Source organism: Arachis ipaensis, chromosome B1, assembly GCF_059453495.1.
Source record: "Arachis ipaensis isolate K30076 ecotype BB chromosome B1, ASM5945349v1, whole genome shotgun sequence".
Classification (NCBI taxonomy): domain Eukaryota; kingdom Viridiplantae; phylum Streptophyta; class Magnoliopsida; order Fabales; family Fabaceae; genus Arachis; species Arachis ipaensis.
The window spans coordinates 150,892,284-150,913,342 of NC_142436.1; positions in this window are offsets into that span (position 1 = coordinate 150,892,284).

Consider the following 21,059-nt stretch of genomic DNA (forward strand, 5'->3'; position numbering starts at 1 on the left):
TGATGATGATGACAATTTGACTAAGATAAAACAATATGACAGCTGGTCAAAATCATTTACATACGAATATAGAAGGATAGAAGATTCAATGTTCTGGAATCATTCCACCATTCTATATAGATAAAAAAACAATAACCAAATTAATGCATACGTGGTTAGTGACGTCATAAGGCATAAACTAACGAAACCAATCAAGACGACGGAAGTAGATAAATTAATTTAATTGAAAAGTCGGTTCTGACTCGTGAAGATTGGTTCGTGCCATCTTAATCTATTCACTTCCAAGTTAAGGGATTACTAACATTATATATATATTTATTTTCTTAAATACTTGAAAACAATAATGGGGGTATAACTTTCGGTCCCTTTCTTTGGGCGGTGGCATGGTGTAAAAATAAAATAAAATAAAAAGAAAAAGAAGAAAGGAAGTAATTAAAGGAAAAAACAATTACATTAACATAAACGAAAAAGACAGAAGCAGCTTGGTGGTAGTTTGTGTGGTGGGAACGACGCGGAGTCATACATCTTCGTTTTGCTTTGCCTTGCCTTTGAGGGTGTGATACATATGCATATACACCATTCATTGAAAGCGATGTATTATTTTTTGTTATCAACTTACTTAGTCTAATTATTTTATAAAAATGTATAAGATCAAATTGAATAATTTCACAATTCAAATATTTTTCGTGGTGGAAAGGCAAGATATACCAAAAGGCTAGGTCCGTTTTCTTGTGAAATTAAGCTTTTTCTTCAAATCAATGCTTTTCCCTACCACCTAGGGTATTGCCTTTCGGCACTTCTTGTGAATTAATGGTAAGATGTGATTAACGTTCTAACTGTTTGACCATGTTAACGCGTATTAATTGCGGATATTCCTATTCTAAAAGTTTTCGTTTGTTTGTTTCTTATGATTTTTATTAAGTAGAGTAAGTAGTAATATATTATCTGTCAATTTATTGTCAATAATAATTAATTATTATATTTTAAATACATGTATAAAGAGATATATCTAAGAAATACATCTATAAAAACACTTCTATTAAACACAGTTATAAAAAATATTTTTATTAGATACATCTACAAAGATACTTCTATTAAATACGGTCATAAACAAGAGTTGGCAGAAGTTGACAAGAATACTATTAGTAACATAATGGGATTATTTTTATTATTATTAATCCACTATGCTACAGTATGTATTTGTAGAACGTTAGCTGCTTAAAATCAAAAAATAAGAAAAATTATATATACAACTATACAAGAACTAAAAGATTTACTTACCAGGTACTCTAAACTATTTCTATTTACATATAAACTAAGAAGTGTCTACCTAACATAATTTTATGGTGAAAATTTAAGTGCACTCAACTTCATATGAAGTTGATAGCTGAGAGCCGTTACATGAAAATTTAGTCAAATCAATCAAATCATCTAATGACTCTCAGTTATCAACTTAATGTGAAGTCGACCTGAATTTCCACCTAATTTTATATAAGTATTTAGCTTTACTCAATTTCTATAGTTTTCTTCTATTGATATTTAATTAACTCGTTCACTTTATTATTGACAATATAGTATTCTACTATTTTTACTAATAATTTAAAGAAAACTTTTCTTTACGCAAATTATAGCATGGGGGCTGTCTTAGCATATGCTGGGGCAAGCTGCAAGCTTACACACTATTTTCTTTACATTAGTTTTTGGTGATATGATATGTAGAAATCCTGTACTTTGATATGTTTGCTCCCCACTTTGTAAAGTGGAGTAATGGGTTATCTTAACTTATGAAGTAGAGATACTAATAACAACACTAGATACTAATAACCATATGATATAGAACACATAAATATGTTGATTTTAATTTTTTTTTTTTTTTGTCAAATAGACACTATATATATAATATAAAAATTTTGTAGATATATTATAATAATAAGTTGATATTTTATTAATATTAAAATACAAACTAATTAAATAATGAAAAAATCTTTGACCGAAACAAAAGATAATAGCAATTAGTGATACATGATATTATACATATTGATGTATATATGTACATTTATTGAAAAGTCTAAGATAGAAGGGCATAACTCAAATCGAAATGTTCTTTATCATGAGATATTGAGGTCCAAAATAATGCTAGAGCTAGATTAATAATGGAGAAAGAATTGCTTTCATTCTTATGTTAAAATAAACATAAAAGAAATGGTAGGTTTAATTTATGAGCTCTATGATATATGCATCCGGGAAAAGAAAAGTTTGTAAGCTATTCAATATGAAGTTTTGCATAAGGAAGAACAAGAATAAGCGTATTGAAAAGTAGTATTCGTTATAAAGAATCAATTTGGTTTTGCACTAAATAAGTCTGATATATTTGAAAGATATATATATGCGAGATCTACTATGATTTCCATAAGAGTTAATGAAAGCATATGGCACATGTCAAGAGAAGTTGTGTGGAAGGTTCTAGATATTAAAAAATAGGAGTTTGGTTCTTATATCTTATCTATTCAAATAATGAAACTGTGGAAGGAGTCAAGGACGTATCACTTAATTATAATCATTATATATAAGAACACACGGTGGACTATTAGTAATTCTTTATAACAAACAACACTTATACAAAAGTCAACTTATAAATGTTGAATTTTTACTAGTAAATGATATTGTCGTATGGTAATGTATGTGATGAATAAATGAAGTTGACTTTAGTTGACTAAACAATAAAGTCAACTTCATTTATTTTAATATTTTATATTGATATGATGATAATATAAAATTGACATTTTATAATTAAAAAAATAATTATAAAAAAGATAAAATATAGATGTTTTATAAAAAATATTATTTTAATTATAAAAATAATAACATTTTGTAAAGTCTCACAATAATATATAACACATCATTTAGGTTATTTTTAAAGAATTCATTTTTAATAATTTAATATATATTTAAAAAAAAAAACCTACAAATGTGGAACAAAATACCACAACATAGGTGAACACTACTCTGCTTTAACACGTGTCTATTAAATTTTTATTGAAGCTTGTCCTTACAAATAGCCCACCATCTTTAAAGTTGGAGTAGAAAACCTCACTTGAGACCTTAACCCAGTAATGATATACTTTGGCAAGATGTAACTTTAATTTATGCACGAAAACAAATTGTTTCGAAGATTATTTGAAATGGTGAACGTGAGATCCAGATTTTTTCGAGACAGCGTCTGATTTATACTTGTATTGGCATTAAAATGTTGTCGTCTGAATTTTTTGTGAGAAAATAAAAGGAATAGTACCTACAAAAGATTGTAATACTTAAGTTAGTAAAAATTTTAGACAAATTTTAGTAGATTGAATTTTAAATATATTTAAGAGTATCAATATATTTATAATAAAAAAGTAACTATTAAACTAATTCCACTTTAAGTAGTGGATAATTATTTCTTTTTTTAAAAAAAAATTATTGACATCTTCTTTTTAAATAAATGGTAAATATATTAAAGATTAATTATTTTATTTAAAAAAAAAATAGGGTTGCACTATTATCGTGGCATCCAACTTCTATAAGATCGAGTATGTATAGAGAAGACATAATGTGAGAATAAAAGAAAGACAGAGAGAAAACAAAGAGAGACAGACAAAAGATGGAATAGAGAAAATGGTGGATAGTTAAGGAGCTTTTATAGGAAACTATTTTATAGTATGCTCTCTTATTATTTATAGAAGTTAGGAAACTATATAAATGAGTGAAATCAAAATGTATTCAATTTCAATTAAAAATCAAAGGAATTCACATCCATAGCAATTATTCATTTTTTTCTCTTTAATAATTATATAGCGAGTGTATTATTATGAGTAATGTTCAATTTCATATTACTTTCTATCTATTAGAAGTCAAAATTCTGCTGCAGACTCAACAATTGGTATCAAGAGCCAACGTTATATTATTCATTATTTGAGTGGTAAAATTCAATTTTGAATATAATGGCTTCTACTAGTAGTAATGTCAAAGTAGGCAAATATGAAATCGAGAAGTTCAATGGGAAAAATGATTTTTCCTATTGGAGGATGCAGATGAAAAACCTGCTTATATCACAAAAGTTACACAAGGCACTAGCGGAAAAAGAGAAAAAGTCGGAAGGAATGAATGATGAGGATTGAGAAGAATTAGATCTCGAGGTACGGGCTGCAATAATCTTATGCCTTGAGAGGGATGTTGCTTTCTTGGTGAACGAAGAAACAACTGTAGTAGGCATCTGGACAAAGTTAGAGAGTAACTTCATGACGAAGACTCTAACTAACAGGATCTACTTAAAATCCAAATTGTATACATGCAAGATGGAGGAAGGCACCTCAATCTGAGAATATATCAATAAGTTTGATAGGATCATATCAAACTTAAAGGATATAGATGTGAAGGTTGATGATGAAGACCAGGCACTCATATTGTTACTTTCATTACCGAAGTCCTACAAAAATCTGGTACAGACATTGATGCTGGTGGGTGACACTCTGACCATGGATGAGACGAGGGCATCACTTTAAGCGGATGATCTACGTAAGGTTACTACAAGTGTAATGTCATCTTCAAATGAAAGAGAGTATAATGATCAAGCACAAGGATTATTCGCGGCTAGAGGAAAGACTAATGAAAGAGGAAAAGATAATAAGCGTGGAAAGTCTAGGCCAAAATCTAGACCTCACGCGGAGAGAACATGCTTTAAATGTGGTGAGGTTGGACATTTCAAAGCAAATTGTCCAAATAAGAATATAACTTTCAAGAAACAGAACAACGACAACCCAAAAGAAAAGCAAGAAGCAAGCTACGTCTCAAATGATGAGGAGGATTGTTACTCTGTAACAGAACAATCTTATGAAATCTCCGGTAAGTGGATTCTTGATTCAGGAGCCTCTCACCATAAGTGTCCAAATAAGAAGTGGTTTACTACCTATGAAAGCATAAATGGTGGCACAGTTTTAATGGGCAATGATCATGCTTGTAAAACTGTGGGGTTGGGTACTATAAGAATCAAGATACATGATGGAGGAGTAAGAACCTTAAAGGATGTGAGGCATATTCCAGACTTGCAGAAAAATCTTATCTCCATAGGTTTGTTGGAGAAAAATGGCTGCAAAATAGTTGCGAAAAATGGGGTACTAAAAGTTGTTCGTGGTTCTTTAGTAGTCATGAAGGGAGTTCGTCACGGTAATCTTTATTCTCTTTTGGGGACAACAATCACAGGTGAGTTAGCAGTTGGAATCGGTAGAAGTAGAGATCAAACAAATTGCACAAGAATATAGCACATGCGGCTTGGACATATGTCAGAGAAAGGTCTATCATTGCTTTGTGGACAAGGTTTGCTGAACAATATGAAGAAACCACAATAGAATTTTGTGAGCATTGTGTGTATGGAAAGGCACATAGGGTGAAGTTTTCTACAATCAAGCATAAAAACAGAGGGTTGTTAGACTACGTACATACTGATGTTTGCGGCCCGGCTAAAGTTACTTCCAAGGGTGGTTCCAGGTATTTTGTTACTTTTGTTGATGATTATTCCAGGTATGTTTAGATTTACTTCCTCAAACATAAGAATGAGGTATTCGATACTTTTAAGCGGTGGAAAGCAATGGTTGAAAACCGAACAGGTAGGAATCTGAAAACTCTACGATTTGATAATGGCACAGAGTACACGGATGGGGCTTTCAAGGAGTTCTGTGACCGAGAAGGCATTACAAGATACTGGACAGTTAGAGAAACACCACAAAAGAATGGAGTCGCCGAACGACTGAATCGTACGCTACTTGAGAAGGCAAGGTGTATGCGCTCTAATTTCGGGTTAGGCAGAGAATGGTGGGTAGAATCGGTTGCTACAGCTTGCTACATAGTGAATCGATCTCCACATTCTTCTCTAGATGGAGACACACCTTATAAGGTGTGGTCAGAAAAACATGCAGATTACGAGAAACTCAGAGTCTTTGGATGCACAGCCTATTATCATGTCAAAGATAATAAGCTTGATGATAGAGCTAAGAAGGCAATCTTTTTGGGGTATCCAAGAGGGGTTCAAAGCTATCGCCTTTGGAGTGTAAATGATTCTAAGTTTGTAATTAGCAGGGATGTTACCTTTGACGAACGATCTATGGTAGCTTTGTCTAAAGATATGGTGCCAGATGATGGTGATGTTGGAAAAACTTCGAATACTCAAGTGGTGGAGATAGAGTCTAAATACCAACAAATAGACTCTAGTAATGTTCAGATGGAGCATCCTAATGCTACTCGAGATGACGTAGAGGATGAACTTGATCATGAGGAAATTCAGCGAGAAAATGCACATGTATTACAACAGCAGCAGCAGGATTCTTTGGCATCTACTAGGCCAAAGAGAAATTATAAATTTGTTCAGAAGTTCGGGTCAGACAAGCCTTTGAGATATTATGGGTAGGTAAACTTGGTAGATTATGCACTCTCAGTGGAGGATGATGAGTTGGTCACCTTCAAACATGCTATCAAAGACAAAGATAGAGAGAGTTGGTTGGTCGCTATGGAGGAAGAGATTCAATCTCTTCATAAGAACAAGACATGGGATGTGGTCACATTGCCCGTGAAAAAGACTGCAATTGGTTGTAAGTGGGTGTATAAAAGAAAAGAAGATCCTACTAAGTCAGATGGTACAAGATTCAAAGCTAGATTAGTAGCAAAGGGATTTGCATAGAAAGAAAGTGTTGATTACAATGAGATATTTTCTCCTGTGGTGAAACACACTTCCATACGGGTGCTTTTAAGTCTTGTCACTCATGGTGATCTTGAGTTGGAACAACTAGACGTGAAGACTGCATTCTTGCACGGTGACTTAGAGGAAGAAATCTACATGTATCAACCTGAGGGTTTCAAGGTTGAGGGTAAAGAAAGTCAGGTATGTCGCTTGAGGAAATCGCTATATGGATTGAAACAATCTCCTCGGCAATGGTATAAGCAATTTGACTCCTTTATGTTAAAACAAGGTTTTTTCAGAAGTAATTATGATTGTTGTGTATACATTCGTAAGCTTCTTGGAGGTGATTATATCTATCTTCTATTGTATGTGGATGACATACTTATTGCCTCTAAGAGCAAGGTAGAGATAGATATGTTAAAGGTTCAACTTGGTAAAGAATTTGAAACAAAAGACTTGGGTGCTGCACGGAAAATATTAGGCATAGAAATTAAAAGAGATGGATCAAGCCAAAAATTGTTCTTGAGCCAAAGAGGATACATTGAGCGCGTCATTGAAAGGTTTGAAATGAAAAATGCTAAATCGGTGGTAACGCCGTTGGCTCCACATTTTAGGCTCTCTGGTAAACAATCTCCCACAACAGCAGAGGATAAGGCTTACATGAAAAATGTACCTTATGCTAGTGCAGTCGGTAGCCTAATGTATGCGATGGTGTGTACACGCCCAGATATTTCACAGGCAGTCAGTGTTGTTAGCATGTTCATGACAAACCCGGGTAAGGCACACTAGGAAGCAGTCAAGTGGATATTAAGATACTTGAAGGGTACAATTGACACAGGTTTATGCTTTAGTGAAAAATCATGTCAAATCAGCGACTTTGTTGATTTTGATTATGCTGGTGATCTAGATAGAAGACGTTCTACGACTGGTTATGTATATAAAATACAAGGTGCTCCAGTTAGTTGGCGATCGATGTTACAAGCTACAGTGGCACTATCTACTACAGAAGCTGAGTACATAGCAGTAGCAGAAGGGGTGAAAGAAGCATTGTGGCTAAGGGGTCTTCTAGATGATTTGGGGTTGAAGCAAGATTGCGTGAACCTGAGTTGTGATAGTCAAAGTGCAATTTATTTGGCTAAAAATCAGGTTCATCATGCTCGTACCAAGCATATTGATGTAAGATATCATTTCGTGCACGATGTTATAAAGAAAGGTAACATTTCTCTTATAAAAATACACACAGATGAAAACCATGCTGATATGTTGACTAAAGCAGTGTCAGGAAACAAGTTCCAACACTGTTTGGAATTGCTCAATATTGCTTCATGTTAGGCATTACATGGAGAAATAGAAGAACTACGATTGGTTTGATCCTGAACAAAAGTACGTAGGCAGTCATTGTAAAAATGATGCAACCGGATATGAATACCACACTTTGATCGTCCAAAATTTGAGTAGATTTCAAATTGTGAACGATGTGGAGAATTGTGAGAATAAAAGAAAGACAAAGAGAAAACAAAGGGAGGCAGACAAATGATGGAAGAGAGAAAATAGTGGATAGTTAAAGAGCTTTTATAGAAAACTATTTTATAGTATGCTCTCTTGTTATTTATAGAAGTTAAGAAACTATATAAATAAGTGAAATCAAAATGTATTCAATTTCAATTAAAAATTAAAGGAATTCACATTCATAGCAATTATTTATTTTTTTTTCTTTTTTTTTTTTAATAATTATATAGCGAGTATACTATTGTGAGTAATGCTCAATTTCATATTACTTTTTATCTATTAGAAGTTAAAATTCCGCTACAGACTCAACATATAATTTCTTAGATAAGTCTTTATCTTTTTATATCTAGTTTTATTTTAGACCATAGTATAAACCAAGTATCTATCTTAACTTTAATCCTAGATCGAAACAATTCCGAAGATATATGGGTAGTTAATGAAATGGGTATGAATGAATATTTTGGAAGTTAATGGGGATGCTTCATGCGTGCTAGTCAGTGCCGATGGCTGATGGATGATGCGACGGGAGCCCTCGACGTGTCTCTCTGCTGGCCTTGTTTTCTGTATCCCACTTATATTAATTAATTAATATTTAAGAATGAGTCTTGCATTGCCCCATCAACTCCCTAATAATGCTATTTACATTTTGCACTAAACAACTTTTAACTTCTCTATATACTTCCTTTCCTTTTCAAGCAAATATCTTTCACTTTTTTCATTCTTGATTTTGATATGGATTTAGTTAACCTGTATTTTAAATCACATGTTAAAATAAAAAAAAATCAAATAATTTTATTAAAATATAAAAAAATTAATTTTTTAACTTTATTAATAATAATCTTATTATATACTCTAAAAGTTCATTGTTAGCAAAATTAGTTTGCCTAATTTTTTTTATATTGGTTAAATATATGTGTAATACATTGTTATTGAAAAATTAGGTATTTTTTTTCATATGGTGTTTTATTCAAATCGGACGGTCCGATTTGTTTGATGAAAAAAATAAATTACAACTCGAAGGGTCCGATTTGCTTAAAGAAAAAAGGGTAAAGTACTAAATTGGTCCTTTAGGTTTGGGCGTAATTCTGTTTTGGTCCTTAAGGTTTAAAGTGTTCTATTTGAATCCAAAAAAGTTTCATTTAGCATCAATTTAGTCCCACAGTGAAATCAAAATTAAATAATTAACAAAATGTCCTACATAATAATAGTACAAGAACAAAATCGATAATCTGAAGAACAAGTACAAGCTCTAGAGGCATAAAATCAACCATTGATACATCAATACATTTATTTATTATTTTTTTATAATATAAATAAAATATTTTCTATAAAACTAAAGAAAATGATAAATAAATGTATTGATGCATCAATGGTTGATTTTGTGCCTCTGGAGCTTGTACTTGTTCTCTAAATTATCGATTTTGTTCTTGAACTGTTGTTATATAGGATATTTTGTTAATTATTTAATTTTGACCTCACTGTGGGACTAAATTGATGCTAAATGAAACTTTTTTGGATTCAAATAGAACACTTTAAACCTTAAGGATCAAAACAGAGTTACGCCCAAACGTAGGGGACCAGTTTAGTACTTTACCTAAAAAAAAATTAAACTCCAAATCGGATGGTACGATTTGTATTTTTTATTTTTTTATTTGTTAAAATAAAAATCGGACGGTCCGATTTTAACATTAATTTTTTTTTACTTTCGAAATCACAAATCGAACCGTCCGATTTGTGTCATCCCATAACCAAATAAAACACTCCTATAGTCACACCATATTGATATACACCTTTCTCTCTCCCACACCAAAAATCAAAAGCGAACTAGTTTCATTCTCTGCCCTACACGAAAACTTAAATTATAAACTTAAATAAATATTTTTTGCTATGAATATAAATTAATTTAATTAAAATAATTAGGACCTATATAATAATATTTGATATGTAATTTATTGAAAATTGAATTATTATTTAAATTTTTTTCATAAAATTTAGATTATGCAAAAATAGTATTTTATATTATTTAAAAAATTATCCATAATTTTTTAATTATGTAATTAACTTAGTTAATAATTTTTATTCTTATTTTTCTACTAAACAAAAATATTGCAGTTTATACTATTTAAATATTTTTTAAATATTAATATAAGTAAAAAAAAAAGTGTTGGCATATTATGTTTATTGTTTTATATAATGATTTAAGTTGTTTATTTGGTATGCAAAATAATACTAATAACATTTTAACACTTTTTAATTTAGATGTAGGAGGAGGAATGGTGTAGGACGCTGTTATGGAGTGTTATGGAGTGTATAGGTGCTTTACGCAACTGTGGTGTCGGGAGTAAAAATCAGACCGTTCGATTTTTGGGTACACAAATCGGACCTTCTGATTTGTGTTTAAAAAATTAAAAAAATTTGGGGTACACAAATCGGACCCTCCGATTGGTGTATCCCAAATTTTTTTAATTTTTTAAACATAAATCGGAGGGTCCGATTACCTTCGCCAAAATTTAAATTTTCTCTTCCACACTAATCGGACTGTTCGATTAGTAGGCTTAATTTTTTTACAAAGAAATCGGATTGTCCGATTTCTTCATCCCTTGTTTTAGAAAAAGCTATCCCATATCCATGTCTAACACCCACATTCTCTACAACAACGCACAATACACACATACTTCTTATATCCAAAAAAATGAGCCACATTTTAATGTATCTATACGAAAAGTAGAATATTAAAATTATGCAATATATTGTGTTATAAAAATTAGATGATTTATATACATAAAGTAATTATATGATTACTACAAAAAAATCAAAATTATCATTTATCATATATAATAAACTTAAATATATGTAATGTTATTTACGTAGTAATGTGATCTATTTTAATTATGTGAATAACTATTGTTATTTTTATTTTTTATTATATTAATAAATAATACTTTAAACTAAAAAGAGAAAAAAGATAATTAAAAAATATTTTCTAACTTGAATTAAAATTTTTTTTTGTAAGTATATCCAAATTTTTATATATATTAAATGGTTATAATATTTAATAGTATGATATTTCTTATAGTAATGACTTAAAACACTAATATAAAATATACTTAGGCTCAATAAGATTAGAATGTGGAGGAGCATTTATAATTTATTGGTTTTTATCACGTTTTTTATATTGGAATAGTTCAATGTTAATCATTAATAGTAAATGCTCTAATCGAGAGGTGGCACCCAGACACACACACACACATTTTACCTTCTGGTTGGTGAGTGTGCTGTATGTGATACTGGAAGATGTGGCTGTTATTCTTGGTTTTTTGACAAATGGTCTTTCAGTGACAGAAGTGACTATAAGTAGCCACGAAGCCTTAGAGGCGGAGTGTTTGCACCAATTTGTGGTTGCACCGAGAAAGTCAGACTGTAGAGGAAGCTTCATAAAATTGACGTGCCTTCGGAATTTAAAAGATCGTTTACTGTTGATTGACGAAAATAGTATTCAGAGGTATGTGAAGTGTCACATTATGTTGTTATTTGGTACAATCTTGTTTGGAGACAAGTCTGGGGTAGCTGTGCACCGGAAAGTTCTGCCTTTACTTCGCGATTTTGGCAGTATCAGACAGTATAATTGGGGATCTGCATGCCTAGCACACCTATAGAAAGCGCTATGTAGGACATCTCATTTTGATTGTAAGAAAATCGATGGTCTACTAACACTACTGCTAAGTTGGACTTGGATACGTCTACCATTTCTTGCGTTGATTCCTAGGGATTCCTGCATTTTTCTGCTTGCAAACAGGTAAAATGATCGATCCACATCGTATTTTCGTATTTAAGATGGAATTGTGTTAACGAAATAAATCATGTTAGGTGACGTAACTAGGAGCGTGCATACCGATGCTATAAATTTTTTAGTAGTCTTGCTCACTTTAGGAAGTCCGGATGATCTTCAGAAAAATCAGGTATGTTTTAATTAAATAAGTATTTATTTTGGGTTGAGCCTTATTATTATCTGGATTCTAATCATTTGTTTCTTTTATTGTGTGTAGTTTGTGTGGGAGGTCTATGTTGTTGATCGCATTGAGCCAAATATAATTCATACAGACATCTATATACACTTAGTTGTGTGCAGCGCTACGATGCTATTGATATCATTCGAATGCATTGAATGACATGCAAGTGATAGGTTTAGGCGAGAGTTTGGTTTCATCCAAATAGCTCCTCATCAGGAACGGAGTTTAAACAAAGCACATGGAAAAGTTCTGACTGGTCATAAGAATCCTGAATTCCATTGCCACAGCAAATTCATCATTCACCACAATAAAAATTTCTACCACAATAACACCATGCAATAAATATTTAATACGTAACACCCTCACTATCAGAATGTCACGCTTCCGGCTGCGCTACTCTGATAGCAAGAAGTATTACGACGACTTCATATACTTAATAATAAAATAGGAGCCTTTGACTCGAAATCGTATCACTGTTCTTTTTGAAAATCGAAAAAAGAATACTTTTTAAATAAAACAAAACAAGCATATACATGTACAAAAATTCTTACTCAAGTAACTTATACATATTATATACATACAAATCATACAACTCCTATCCCTCTTACATAATATAATATTGATGGAGAGGGGTAAATAAATAAAAACTAAACAGCACTTTCGACTAAGCGAAATGCAATACAACCCTTCGTGAGCTTTTTCATCCGTCTCCTGAAAAGATAAAGCTGTAGGGGGTGAAAACCTAACCACACGGTCTCACCACAGAGTTTCAGAATTGTCATAATAAGATATTTAAAGAGAAATCTATTTTTAAACTCAGTAATTATTGTTCACCCTTTTAAAAACCAACAACTAGTCATCCAAAAACCCTTTTCAAAAATCAGTATTTAAATATCTAGAAATCCAAAAGCTTTATTTTCTTATAAGAAAATCTTAATCAGAAACCAACTACGCAATCAATCAACACAATCATCAATTCAGCACCAAAGCTCATTCTCAAAAGTAGCACACCAGGACAAACACAGGCAAAACAGACAAGGAAAGCACATGTTTAGATAACAGTTACAGCAAATAGTTCAGGTAGCAGTTAATAACAGTTTAACAATTAGGCAAACTAAAACAAATTCAAACCCAAGCAAAGCATACAAATGCATATGATGCATGCTTGTCCTATGGCTAATGAGCTCATCTGTCAATTATACAACCAACCCAACAAGTCCGATTTGCTAAACCCTTGGATTGTCCCCCGACGCGCATCCCCATGAGTCTATGCATAGCTTTTTCTCATATGTATATATCAAATCGCTCAATGGGGGTACCATTCTCGGGAATTTGTAAGTGCCTGGTCACCCTTACGTCGTAGGATCAACAGAGTATCGAGTCTTAACATGGAACAAGTGGTGGCAAGCCACTATGTCCAATCATCATTAAGAGTATCATTCGAAAACAAATACAAGTATTGTCTAGAGTAACGAAATAGAAAACAAGAAAAATGGGTAAAAGTACCAACCTTGATATAGCACGGAAATAGAAGGGCATGTCAAACAGCAAGAAAACTCGAATGTTCCTCTTTGAAATGCAAAGAAATCTTCAAACGGTCCAAGATGGAGAAATCTTAAAATTGGAAAACGGTTATGAAGCAAGAACAAAGGAAGAAGAATGAAGGAGTTTTTCTCGATGAGTGAAATGAATGCAAAGCGTTTCAGAAATAAAAAAGAAAAGAAGAGGGAAGAAGTGAAGCTTTTATAAGAAACAAGGGGAAAAAAAATATTTGCACCCCTCTTTAAAGCCACACGTGGATTCCTAGAAAACTGCCGCGTAATGTTCGCCATATCATCAAAGCAGCAACATTTTAAAATTTTGAAACATGTCGAGTATCTGACCTCCTGAAGGCGGCGTACCCGACAATAAAAACTGAAGCCACAAATGCTTGGGTCGGACCTCATAAAAGCTCGGACTCAAGTAGGGGCACTATTCATACCTTGACTTAAAACATAAAGCCAGGCCCATTAAGTATAAAAGCCTACCAAGGATCTCCTCTTCGGACACGACAAGAAGGTCCAATTTTACTTATCTAAACAAGTAACTGCCTCCCTAAATCTCTCCTACTATCTCTATCTCCATTAAAAGATAGATTCTAACAATCTCCCAAGATAAGGGGAACGGAACCAACAAAGGTGAAGCTACTCCAAAAAGGTGGTTGTCAACTCTGCTATAAATACACTGACACTCCTCAGATATATTCACGTTCTACGCTACTAAAAAACTTGCTTAAAGTCTTACTAACTTAAACATCAGATTCTCTTGCAGGTACCACCTGAAAGGATTCTTGCAACAGAAGCTTTGATAGCATAAAAGTAAAAAGAAAGAAAAGGAAATAGAAAACTAAAGAATAGCAATATTAAATTGAGTTGAGAATAACAATGAGTCGCTAAAACGTAAATAGAACTCTACTTCTCTACTTATATAGCACACATAAATCAAGACTAGTTTCTCTACAATTGTCATAACTCATCACACTTATTCTTAATTATCTTGACTCTTTATAACCAAAGAGTTACACTCATCGACACTCCCCCTCAAACTCGAGCTTGGCCTTGGGACAACTTGCAGTTTGAACCTCAGTCTTTCAAATGTGGAGGCTATCAAAGGTTTAGTAGGATGATCAGCAACCTCATCTGTCCCTGGAATATGCATAACATATAATTGTTTCTGATTTATCTTATCCCTGATTACTTGTACTTTAAGCTGAAAATATTTAATCTTGTCATGTAACATAAGATTTGTCACTAAAAAAATAGCGCTCAAGTTGTCATAATATATCGTTGGAGCAGTTTGAAGCTTGACATCCAGTTCTTCTAACAAATGCTTGAGTCATTGTACCTCAACTTCACAAGCTACTACACTCCTAAATTCTGCTTCTGCAGAGGAACGACTTATTGTGGTTTGTTTTCTGCACATCCAAGAAATTAAGTTAGCCCCTAAATACACACAATATCCTGACACAGACTTTCTATCTTCTAGATATGCAGTTCAATCCGAGTTTGCAAATCCATATAATCTCATATCATCGCTGTGCAGGACTAAACCATGATGTTGTGTGCCTCTCAAATATCTTAACACTCGCTTTGTTGCCTTCCAATGAGCCAAGAGGGGAGACTACATAAATTGGCTAATTTTTGCCACAAGAAAAAAGATATCTGGTCCTGTGATGCATAAATATTGTAGAGATCCTACAACAGTTCGATAAAGCTTTTGATCTTCAAAAGTCTCTGAACCTACAGACAACAATTGTAATGAAGAAACCATAGGGGTTGGCATAGAGCTAGCTTGAGCCATTCCCAATCTTGATAATAAATTTGTAATATATTTGGTTTGTGAGAGATGCAATTTTCTATTTTTAGTTTTGTGAATCTCAATGTTCAAAAAATAGCTTAAGTCACCTAAATCTTTTAGTGAGAAAATAGCTTAATCATGTCAGTCACACAATGTGAATTATTGCCAGTAATTATAATGTCATCCACATAGCAAAGAATATAAATAATTAAATGGGTATGTTTCTTGATAAATAAAGAATTATCAAACTTGGCATGATTGAAACCGAAAGAGTGCAAAGTAGCACTTAACTTAATGAACTACTCTCTATGAGCTTGTTTCAAGCGATAGAGAGATTTATTCAACTTACAAACATGTGTGTCAGACTTCTTTTCAAAGCCAATTGGCTGTGACATGCAGATTATTTGATGTAAATTCCCATTCAAAAAGGCATTGTTAAATCAAATTGCCTTATCACCCGATTTTGAGAAAGAGTTAAGTTTAAGACCAGTCTAATTGTTGTAAGTCTAATTTCGAAGTCAAAATCTTTTTCTTGGTGAAAACCTTGAACCATTAACCTAGCTTTATATTTGTGAATGGATCTATTAGGGTGTCTTTTAATGGTAAAAACCCATTTACAACCTATAACTTTTGCATTTCCTGGTTTAGGCACTAAAGACCAAGTATTAGTTTTTTGTAGAGCTTTAAACTCTTCTATCATCGCCTCTTTCCAACAAGAAATACTGAGGGCAACATGAGCTATTTTAAGAGGTTGTTCATCGCTAGCTTTAGACAAAACAAAAGAAAAAAAAAACACTTTTGGTTTAGACGAACCTATTTTAGACCTTGTCATCATAACATGAGTATTGTGATGAGTAATGTGTTGTGAATGGTGTGATGTTGTAAAGGGTTGTGTGTTGGGGAATTCTATAGGTTAAAGAACAATGTCTATGCCAGAAGTGGATTGCATAGGGACTTGGTGTTGTGCTGGAGTAGGATTGCGGCTAGAATCAGAAGCATCCTCTAATTGACGGCTTGGATAGTCATTAGTTATGACAGAAGGAACACCTTCAATTGTGTGTGAACTAATCAGATTGTTATTTATTTAAGGTGCATGGATTTTGATGAGTGGTTGAAGTGACATTTGGAACAATAGGAGGAACAGGAAACTTTGAAAAATTAAAACAACTATATGTATCTTTTTTAGTTACTTAAGTCAAGATTGTTACTAACAGATAGAGAAATAAATCAGAACAAAGAAACTGAGATTTATCAAATTTAACATTCCTAGTGATATATATTCGTCCATTGGGTGATAGACATTTATAGCCTTTGTAATTAGGAACATATCCAAGAAACACACACTTATGTAATCTATAGTCTAATTTATTCTGATTATAAAGGGTAAGAAGAGGAAAACATGCGTTACCAAAAATTTTGAGAAATTGATAATCAGGTTTCTGTTTTAATAAGACCTAAAAAGGTGATTTTTGTGACAAAATAAGAGTTGGTAACCTATTTATCAAATAAGTAGCTGTAATAACAGTTTTATCCCAAAAAATATTTGGCATTTGAGCAGTGAATAACATGGTTAAGCTCATTTCTATTAAGTGTCGATGTTTCTTCTCAGCTCTTCCATTTTGTTGGGGGATATATGGACTTGAAAAACGATATTGAATACCTTCTTGTGCAAGATATGTAGAGAAAGATTTGGAAGTGTACTCATCGTCATTATCTGACTGTAAAGCCTTTAATTTACAATCACTTAGGTTCTCTATAAAATTTTTATATTGAATGTAAAAACTTGATATTTGTGAGAAAGTAAGAAAGTACATGTATATCTTGAGAATACATCAATAAATGTAACATAATACTTGTAACCAAGATGAGAAATAATGGGAGAGGGTCCCCAAACATCTATATAAACTAATTGCAATGGTGAATTGTAAACGGTTAAAGAATCACTATGTGGAATAGAATGCATTTTGACCTGAACACAATTTTCACAAAGACTGTGCTTCTTATTATCAAAACTATTATCAAAAGGAATGTTTCATTGTGATAGAACAAGATGTACAATTTTGGTAGCAGTGTGTCCTAATCTCTTATGCCACAAATCAAAAAAAGGAAGAGAGATAGAGAAAGCTTCAGGACACGAATCTGTTTGTGAATGATAAGGGACAACAATGTTAGAAAACTGATATAAGCCTCCTTGCCTAAAACCTTGCAGTATAATCTTCTTGGTGAACTTGCATTTAACAAGATAATAAAAGGCATTAAATTCAAAATAAACAAAGTTATACTCAGGAAATTTAGATACCGAGATTAGATTCTTGGTTATATTAGGACAGTGAATTAGCTTTTGGAGAGAGAACCATCTTTTAGAAGATAAAGAATACAAAAAAGAGTGTCCAACATTAAATATAGAAATACCTGTTCCATTACCAATCTGTACTTGTTCTGACCCTGTGTATTCAGATGATGCAATCAAGTTAGATTGAGAAGAGATTACATGATGAGATGCACCTGTATCTAGATACCAAGCTGGGTCAGAGACAGTAGATGGTGCAACAAGGAATGTAGCAGAGTTGTGAAAGATATTTGTAGGTGGAGGAGGAGTGGATGCAATAAAATTCCCTTGTGATGAAGTGGAAGCAGTCGATATAATAGAGTTGTAGTTGTTCATTTGAGTGTCTTGATTTTGTGATAGTGGAGGTATCTATTGGTCTAATCTATGAAAACAATGCCAAGCAATGTGTTCAAATCGGCCACAAACTTGGCATTGAAGTCTTGGTTGTTGATAAAAAAGCTACCACCTCTAAAATGTCGACCTCCACCTCTCTTCCTTTCTCTCATCAGACTACCTCTCATAGTATTTGGCATAAAAGGAAAAGAACTTTAAACAAAATTAGCTTGCATAAGAACATTATCTGACTTTCTGAACTTATTCATTATGTTATCATGAGTCAATACCAGAGTTTGTATTTCACACAGACTATACATTTCAGGTTTCGCATTGCTTATGATTAAAAGATTTTCATAGTCTTCATTTAAACCATCAAGAATAGCTTCTATGTGTTCCTCTGTCGAAAGAGGGTAACCTAAGGCTGCCAAAGAATCAGCAAGGTTTTTAATTTTTGAGATATAATCTTGAGCAGACATACCATATTTTTTGACCAATTTGAGTTGTGCTTTGAGTTGTTTAACCCTATACTTGATGGATTTCTCGAAATATTCTTCAATCTTTCCCTAAATTTCATAAACAAAGATGCACCCAATCATTTTACTCTTGAAATCAGAATCCATAGATGCGAGCATCCATGAGCCGAGATTATAGTCGTCCCGCCTCCATTGTTTGAATTGTTGAGATTCAATCCCAGCTTGTTGATTTGCCGTGGAATCAAATTGAGGAGGAATTCGTGTTGGATGGAGATGATCTTCAAGATCTTGTCCTCAAATTGTAAAGAGAGCTTGTTGTTGTCAAGTCTTGTGATTATTTTCACCAAGTTTGTCATTGATTGGTGAAAGGGTTTCTGATTGAAGAAATTTGGGAAAAAAATTATTGATAATAAAAGAGGAGGAAGGAGTGTTGTTGGAATTGGAATTGGCAAAATCTTCATTGGGGGAAACCATGGATCAAACACCTGTAGCTCTTGATACCATGAAAGGATTCTTGTAGCAGTAGCTTAAATAGCAGAAAAGTAAAAAGAAAGAAAGGAAAATAGAAAACTAAAGAATAACAATATTGAATTGAGTTGAGAATAACAATGAGTCACTAAAACGTAAATAGAATTCTACTTCTCTACTTATATATCACACTTAAACCAAGACACAATTGTCATAACTCATCATACTGCTTCTTGATTACCTTGACTCTTTGTAATCAAAGAGTTACACTCTTTGACACCACCCCCACCTCCTCACGAGAAACTCGAACGTCGAAACCTTGACACCTGTACAAGTCAGGCGCTGCCACAGAAAAAGTCTGAATCTTACGTTCAGACCCAAATTACCGTTTTAGGTAACTCTCAGAATATATATATATTCAACAAATTGGTTGGTCTGATTTTTTTTGACACATTGAAAAAATAATTTCCAATAAATAAATTGAATTGCTCTCCCCCGAAATAAAAAAAAAATTAAACCACATTAAAATTGGATGATCTGATTACCTACATTCAAATTCAAATTCAAATTTTTTCTCCCACACAAATTTGACCATCCGATTTGTGTACCTACTTCACTAACAAATAAATCGAACGGTCCAATTTTTTCTGCCTATATTTCAAAAAGAGCAGCCACCACATTTAGGTCTAGCACCCCAAATCTCCATAACAAGGCACAATACACACACAATATGCATATAGAAAAAATTGAGCCTTATATAGATTGATTCGTTTATTTTTTTTCAATTCAACTAGGTATCCTTTAAAAGTTGTACAATATTCAGCTTTTTATTTCAATAATTAAAAAAAATAAAACAAACGCATCTAAAAATTATAAATAAATTTAGTATCTTTTTAAAATTAAATACACATTCAAAACACAAACTAAATAAAACTAAAATTTAAAATTTAAATTTCAATTTTAAATTTCTATTTCAGATTTAATATATTTAATTATTAATATATTACCATTTAAATACACATCCAAAAATCAAATTAGTTAAAATTCAAAATTTCGAATTTAAAATTCTAAAATAAATCTTAAACCATCTTAAATCACTAGTAAAATTTTCGCTCCGAAAAATCCAGAGCTGCAGCGCCTCCCCCTCCTCATCTGTAGCCGCTTTCGTCTTCTCCCGCGTTGCGCACTCCTCTGCGACAATTTCCTCCTTCGGCGACGCGCTCCTCCCCGCGACGCGCACTTCCGCTGCGCACACCCTCGCGCCTCCTCCATCGATGGGCTCTTCTCCGTCCCTGGTCTCCTCCCTCGCGCCACGCACAACTGCCCCCTTCTCCCGTGCCTCCCCCTGTCTCTTCCCCACGTCGCACTCCTTTTGTCTCTTCTGCTTGCAAAATTCTAAAAAAATTTGGTTGAATTTATTCATGAAGATATGTTATCATTTTTTTCGCTTTATAAAAAGTTCTATTTTTTTAAAATTTATGTATAATATTGGAAGTGTCTGTATTTTTTTTTTAAATGTGTTTGTGATTATAATTTTTTTTGCACTCATATGTTTGATTTGGGAGTTGTAATGTTAACCTAATTTTGAAGTGTCAATATTTAATTTTGGATGTTTATGTTGTTCATTATGTTCTTATGTACATATATAAGTTTTTTTACATGAGTTTTGGATGTGTTGATAAAATATTTAGAGTGCATTCTTATAATTTTGGATGTGTATTTGAGTTTAATTTTTTCTGTGTTCAATATGTAATTTAGAACTACAATGAGAATAATTTAGATGTGCTAATACATAATTTTGGATGTATTTATGTTGTTTATTTAATTTTAGATGTGTTTTTGACATGAGTTTTGAATGTTTTGAATAAAAAAAATAATTGAAATGAGTT